This window comes from Cheilinus undulatus, linkage group 1 (assembly GCF_018320785.1).
Source record: "Cheilinus undulatus linkage group 1, ASM1832078v1, whole genome shotgun sequence".
NCBI classification, from domain to species: domain Eukaryota; kingdom Metazoa; phylum Chordata; class Actinopteri; order Labriformes; family Labridae; genus Cheilinus; species Cheilinus undulatus.
In genome coordinates this window covers 29,232,758-29,239,377 of record NC_054865.1, presented here as the reverse complement: position 1 = coordinate 29,239,377, position 6,620 = coordinate 29,232,758, and positions in this window count along the sequence as shown.

Sequence of the window (6,620 nt, the reverse complement as noted above, 5' to 3'; positions counted from 1 at the left end):
AGGGCCTGTTTACGATTTCCAGTTATGTCCTTGATATTCCACAGACAAACGCTAAGGGACAGAGATCTCAGAGGCCCAGCCTGTCTTACAACACCAGCCTCTCCTCTTTGCCTGTCTCCTGACCTTTTGATATTTCAGTCTGCATCCAGATTGTGTGTGTGTGTGTTTGTGTGTGTGTTATTTAAGCAGTCATGCAGCATGCAGAGGAGCAGAGGCTGTCTCAGACCATAACACCCTGTGATGGATCAGTGCTCTTACACAATGAAATGAAACTTAAGTGTTGGATTGATTTCTCATTTACTTTCCTCACCAGTGGTAGAAATATTGTCAGTGCCTAAAGCCACACTGGGGGCTCTGGTCTATGAGGGTCTGTAGTGCTGTGTCATAGTCGACACGTGCTTCTGAGCTTAAATTAACTGTCATCAGTCTCATCATTTAATGTCAGTGTGAGCATCTTCAATAAAGAGAATGACATGATGGGGTAATCTCAGAGTTTGTGATTCTCTGATGAAAGGAAATCAAACCAGATTAGAATTTAATGGATTTCTGCATCTAAATGAGCAGATTCATCCTCATCATAAATTCAAAGAAAGTGTGAGGAAAATAACCCATACTGTGTTCAGTGAGGCTCTGGGTACACCTGGAATCAACATGGTTCCTGGTTGATTCCATCACAAGGTGACAGCTCTACATATGGCAGTCTACACCTGGAATTGAATGCATATCTCATTTCCCCTTGAGCAATCACTTTTGATCATATCTCACTTTCAGGCTCCATCTGCAAATAAATACATCCATGACACACAACCAGTAAACGGTAGTGGCACATTAGACTTCAGCATTTTTTTAGATTATGAAATGTCTGTTTTTTTCAAGCTTATTCTCTCTTTCTTGTCCATAAATCTCTCTCTCTCTCTCTTTCTCCAATTTGCCCACACAACTTGACAAACATCTTAAGGTATACAATAACACTGTTCACAATTCATGATAAACTTTGTTGTCACACAGATCATGAAATAAGAGCTGATCTTCTTCCATGCTGCAGTCATAACAACTAACATTTCACATCATTCACACTAAACATAACACACTGAAAATTCATTTATGATGCCAGAAAAAAAAGGTAAAAGGTAAAGGACCACAGAAGAGTCATAGTCCACTACCTACCCCACCTTATGTGCTTTTATGTTGTTTAAAAGCTTTACAAACACAAGGATAAATACATTCTTTAATCTGTTCAGTGTACAGCTAATCATGCAGATATATATATCTTAACAGAATTGCCATGTTTTATTTCTTTTTTGTCTCGTAATATAATTTTCCGACATTTATTTTTGTCTTTTTATGCCTTCATTCATAGGGAAGTACAGTGGATAGAGCTGTAAACAGGGTTGTGCAAGTGCAGAAAGGAGCCACAGGCCAAACTGGAACTCAAGCTGCCCACATGCATGGGTATGACCTGACCACAAGAGGTGCTGGAAAAAAAAATCTTAATGTCAGAATCACCAGTATTAATTTTTAAGATTCTGAATTGATTAAAAAATAAATAAATAAATAATAATAATAATAATAATAATAATAATTATATATATATATATATATATATATATAGCAGACAGTTTGAGCAAAGGAAACCCACTACTGGGATTTTCTCTGTGCAGCAGGAGGGTGTATTGCTTGTTAGCTGTACTGTTAGCATGGGCAGCGCTAGTTCTCAAATGGTTAAATGGACTGTGGTCTGTATAGCTCATAACATTTTTTTGTCTGACTACTCAAAGCACTTAAACACTACCCACCCTTTCACTCCAGTCACACACTGATGGCAGAGGTTGCTATGGAGAATTGGCCATTAGTATAGCTAACCCCATTCATGTGCATCCATATCCATTTACACAACCAAGCTGGAGCAAATTGTCTGTCAAATGTGTCTGTGGTTGTCTTAATAACACATTGAAAACATCAATAGAGCCTTTGCTTAGTTTTTTAAAATTCATATCATCCAAGTATATTTTAGACATTACAGACAATGTTCAATTTTGAATGAAGACTGCAACTATGACAACCTTGGACACATTCAGCTGAAGTCGCCTGTTAAAATGGTAACTTAAACTCTAACACCTGCTCTCTAAAACCATTGTCAAAGTGAAAGCTTTAGATTTATTATCATTTTCACTAACAAGTTTCTAAAAAATAATTTTCTCGCTTAAGCCTACAAATCACATTCTTATTCCAGTATTTTGCAGTTCAAGCACAAATCACTGTTATCTTTGTTTAAGATTTTTCTCTGTGTATTAAAACTAATGTAACAGGTTGATAAAAATGCAAAAATTATAGCCCTTAGGCTAATCTTACAAAGCAGATGACTGTCGAGAGGCCATGTCTGTCTTCAGATAAATCCATCTTAAAAATTTCCTATCCCCATCCTTTGTGCCGAACCAAAAATGGTTTGGACTGATCAGTGTCATTTGAGGAGAAAGTGGCGGTAGCTACAGGCAGAGATTTGTTGTGCTGGTAGCTGATTGCAATGGCTGCCACAGGTGTAGTGTTTAGCTTGGATGTAGCTAAAGTATAGTGGCAGGTTTATCAGGACTGTATGTCTGTATTAGACAAAGAGAAAAGAACAGAACTGAAAGCTTGTCATGATGGAAAAGAAGATTTTGCTCTTCTGCTGACCTGCTTCATATGAGTTCTCTATCGTTACGGGGTGTTGACTACTGTGAGCCAGTAGTGATTAACCTGAATGAAACTATAAAAATGCATAAGTTTAATTAGGCCAAATTTTTTTAAATTAAAATAAAAGCAAAGAGCCCCACTGAAAGCTGCTCATCAGCGAAGATGTTTCTGCACATCTCCCAAGAGGCTTTGGCATGAAATTTAGCCACAAATAAGGTCTGCCATTCAAATACTACAGTAGGGCTAGCCTGTATAACTGAGGTAAACATGGGAGCTGTGCATGTCTACCACCTCATTTTGTCTCTCTGATCAGCCCGCCATGAATGTGACAGAATATTCCTCCAGTCTGAGAATGTTTTGAAATGCACTGCCTCTCCCATATGCTTAGTATGGGAGCTTTCCCAGATCTAGTTGCCAGGTTACCTAAAGGCTACGTTATTTTGAAAACATTTTATTATGAATATTAACACAAATATATATATATATATATATATATATATATATAAAATCAGCTCCTTAGAGCACAGCTGACTGGAGTAGATTCTGAAACAAGAAAAACAGCAATTGCTTTGTAAATAGGGAATTGGTTTGAATCAAAAATAAATTCTGAATCAAATCGTGACCCCAGAATCAGAGTCACATCATGAAATATTCAAAGAGTCACATCTCTTCTTAATTCTAGGCCACCTGCGTGCCTACTGAAGTGTATTTTTATAGCTAATCTGCATGTTTATTAGAGTATTTTTAGAGAATGCTTCATCAATTTAAAAACAAACTTAACAGCAGGTTAAGAGAAGGAGAACCAGAGCAATCTCCCCTTTTGCATACTTTTTAAACCTGTCACATTACCCATACTGCAGCTTGAACACCCATAATTAGCTGATGGAAGGGGTTATGTTATGCTAGTAGATGATAAGGTTAAGTAGCTTGCTTTTAACAGAAGAATAATGGGAATCACTTTGTGTTCCAATGTTTTTTAAATTCTTAAACTTGGTTGCACTTGTGTCCAATGTTTCGGATTAAAATGGCACTAATACAGAAGATCACTAGAGCTATCTAATTCCCTTTCTAGAGCTTTAACCCATTCATAACATTCATATGTATGTCTTTAAAGCATGATGTGTTGTGAGTTTTGGATGAGTTTTTAAAACATATGACTGGAAAGTGCAATATGGATTGCTTCAAATACTCTTTAGCCTCTACACAGAAAAGTTGATTGGTATTTTTTTTTTTTTTAATTGAGCAGATAAAGATACAGCTACAGATACAGATACAGACACAGATGATAGCTTGGAGGGCTTGTGCCTTTTTTGTAAATTAATTAATGTATTACTTGTATCTTTTACCATCTTTGTTGTTCAATCTCATTTCATTCTTATCTGTGAAACAAGTGCCAACAAAATGTCCCAAACTACATGTCTATGGGAGATGAGCTAAGTTGACACTTCCTATGGCTGCTTTACACCTTCATGAAACGGCAGAGAGAGGTTCTCAGCAGCCATTAACACCATAAACACAAACATGGGGAGACAGTCAGTTTACTGTGACATGAACATGGTACTACTGAGGTCAGGCTCTGTCACTGCTCGGTCCTTCTTATTGTGGGGCAGTGTGGTTATCTCCTGCTGTGAGGATGCAGTGGAAATAGAAATGAGCCCAGCGTGCTTAGACACTCTGTGGCTTCTATTATATATGCTTCCACCGCCCCGAGGATAGACAGCCATATGCAGTTAGAATCCAAAATGAATCCACATCCCTCCATCAATAACTGCCACCAGGTGATATATCACTTATTAATTTATTTATAGCTTTACCTGTTATCCACTTTGCTGCTATGCTTACTAGTCAGTTTTTCCTCCTTCATGATTTGTTCTGCGCTTTGTTTGATATTTGTTACATTCTGACCTCTGCTAATAAAGTAAAAACATGAGTCAAAAGCAGCTTCTTAGACAGCATGAAAACAAATGTATTCTAGTCTTTCTTCTTACATATATGATTAATCTTTAATGAGCTGTTTGACCAACGTGTAGAAGCCCATACATCTCAGAGATTCCACACGTGAGTTCAAGCTGTGGTCCATCTACCCTGGTATTAGAAAAAAACCTTTAGAGCATCATGAACACGGCTCAGAGGGAGGGGGATAAGACGTGCCCACTCCTTTCTTTCAGCTGTCCCTTATCAGCCACAACATCTTACAGGTTATACTATTTTTTAGATTTGATCATTAGCCAAAATGTCAGAACCCTTCAAGTCAGACTTAATACAAGTTACTTAAGTGTGAAATGATGATACATGGTCATGTACAAGTCACAATTTTTAATGTTGTTGACGTCATTTTAAGAAAGCTCATGGTTTGTTCGCAATTTCAGTCAACAGCACTACATTACCCACAATCTTAGAGTGTCAAAGCAGTGTCTCTGATCCTGCCCTAACGACTCAAATTTCCACCCTCTGACCAGTTCTTATTCAACGGGGGAGTATAAATATAAATTGAAATATTTTTTTCAATGAAAGACAATTTAAATGGGGAAGTGGTCAGGTAGAAGACATGAGCAAGCATAAAACAGAATCAATCAATTAATCAATCAATCATCAGAGTGCCTCAGATTCTCAGTTTTGACTGCCATCTATACTATTGACTTTTTTGCAAGTAATCTGGCAAGTCACTGTTGCCCCCCTTTTTTTGCATAGTTTATTTTTTTACCTATGAGTCTAGCATGTCACAGCAATGTCTCTGATCGGTGGAGCCACAGATTTGGGCTGTGCAATGTTAGGAAGCTAACGGTCTAGAAAAAAATGTGCAGTTACTGTTGAGCTCCATAATGACAACAGATGGCACCACACATAATGCTTTCCACTCAGTCAGCTAGCAGAAATTGTTTTGAAAATATGCAATTGCAGTACATGGCTTCAACCTGTAGAGGGCAGTTGCTATGCCCATGTTTACCAGAAATATTGAATGAAAAATACTTTTTTCTATTTCAATTAAATATCAATCTTTTTTTTGGAAAAGCTCCATAACCAAAGACATATCAAAGCACTTTACAAAGACAGCGGGTCTAGAATGCACCCTTTGATACAGGGCCTATAAAAAATTTCACCCCTTTCGATGTTTCATCCTTTGATTGATTCTATAAATCTATCATGGTCAATATAATTTGGATTTTTTGTTTGGGAAAAAAAGAAAATTCAAAACAACTCTAATGTCAAAGTTTAAACAGATTTCTACAAAGTTATGCCAATCACAAAAAATATATATACAGTGCTTAACAAATTTATTAGACCACCTGTCATTTTTGTCTCAAAGACCATCCAGCATACTCCATTCGTCTTAACAAAACTGCTCAAGCCCTTTTAAGTCCAGCCACAAAATCTCTATTAAATTGAGGTCAGGGCTTTGACTCGGCCACTCCAGAACGTTCTCTTTGTTCGTCTTTAAACCATTTCTGTGTAGCTTTCGCTGTATGCTTTGAGTCATTGTCTTGTTGGAAAATACATCTTAAACCTGCTGCAAAGAACAGCCCCCACAGCATGATGCTGCCACCACTGTGCTTTACAGTGGGGATTATGTGTTTGTGGTGATGCAGTGTTTGGTGTCTGCCAAGTATAGCTTCTTGTCTGGTGGCCAAAAAGGCACCATTTTTGTCTCATCAGACCAAATAACTTTCTCCAACTTGACCATGGAGTCTCCCACACGCTTTTTGGTGAACTTTAGTCAAGATTTAATGACTTTTCTTTAACTTTGCCACTCTCCCATAAAGCTTTGACTTGTGAAGAACTCTGGCACCAGTTGTTTTACACAGAGTCTCTCCCATCTCAGCTGCTGAAGCTTGTAACTCCTTCAGAGTAGTCTTAGGTGTCTTGGTGGACTCTCTCACTTGTCTCCTTCTTGAGCAGTTTTTGAGGACGGTCTAAATTAGTCAGATGTACACGTGCCATGTATCTTC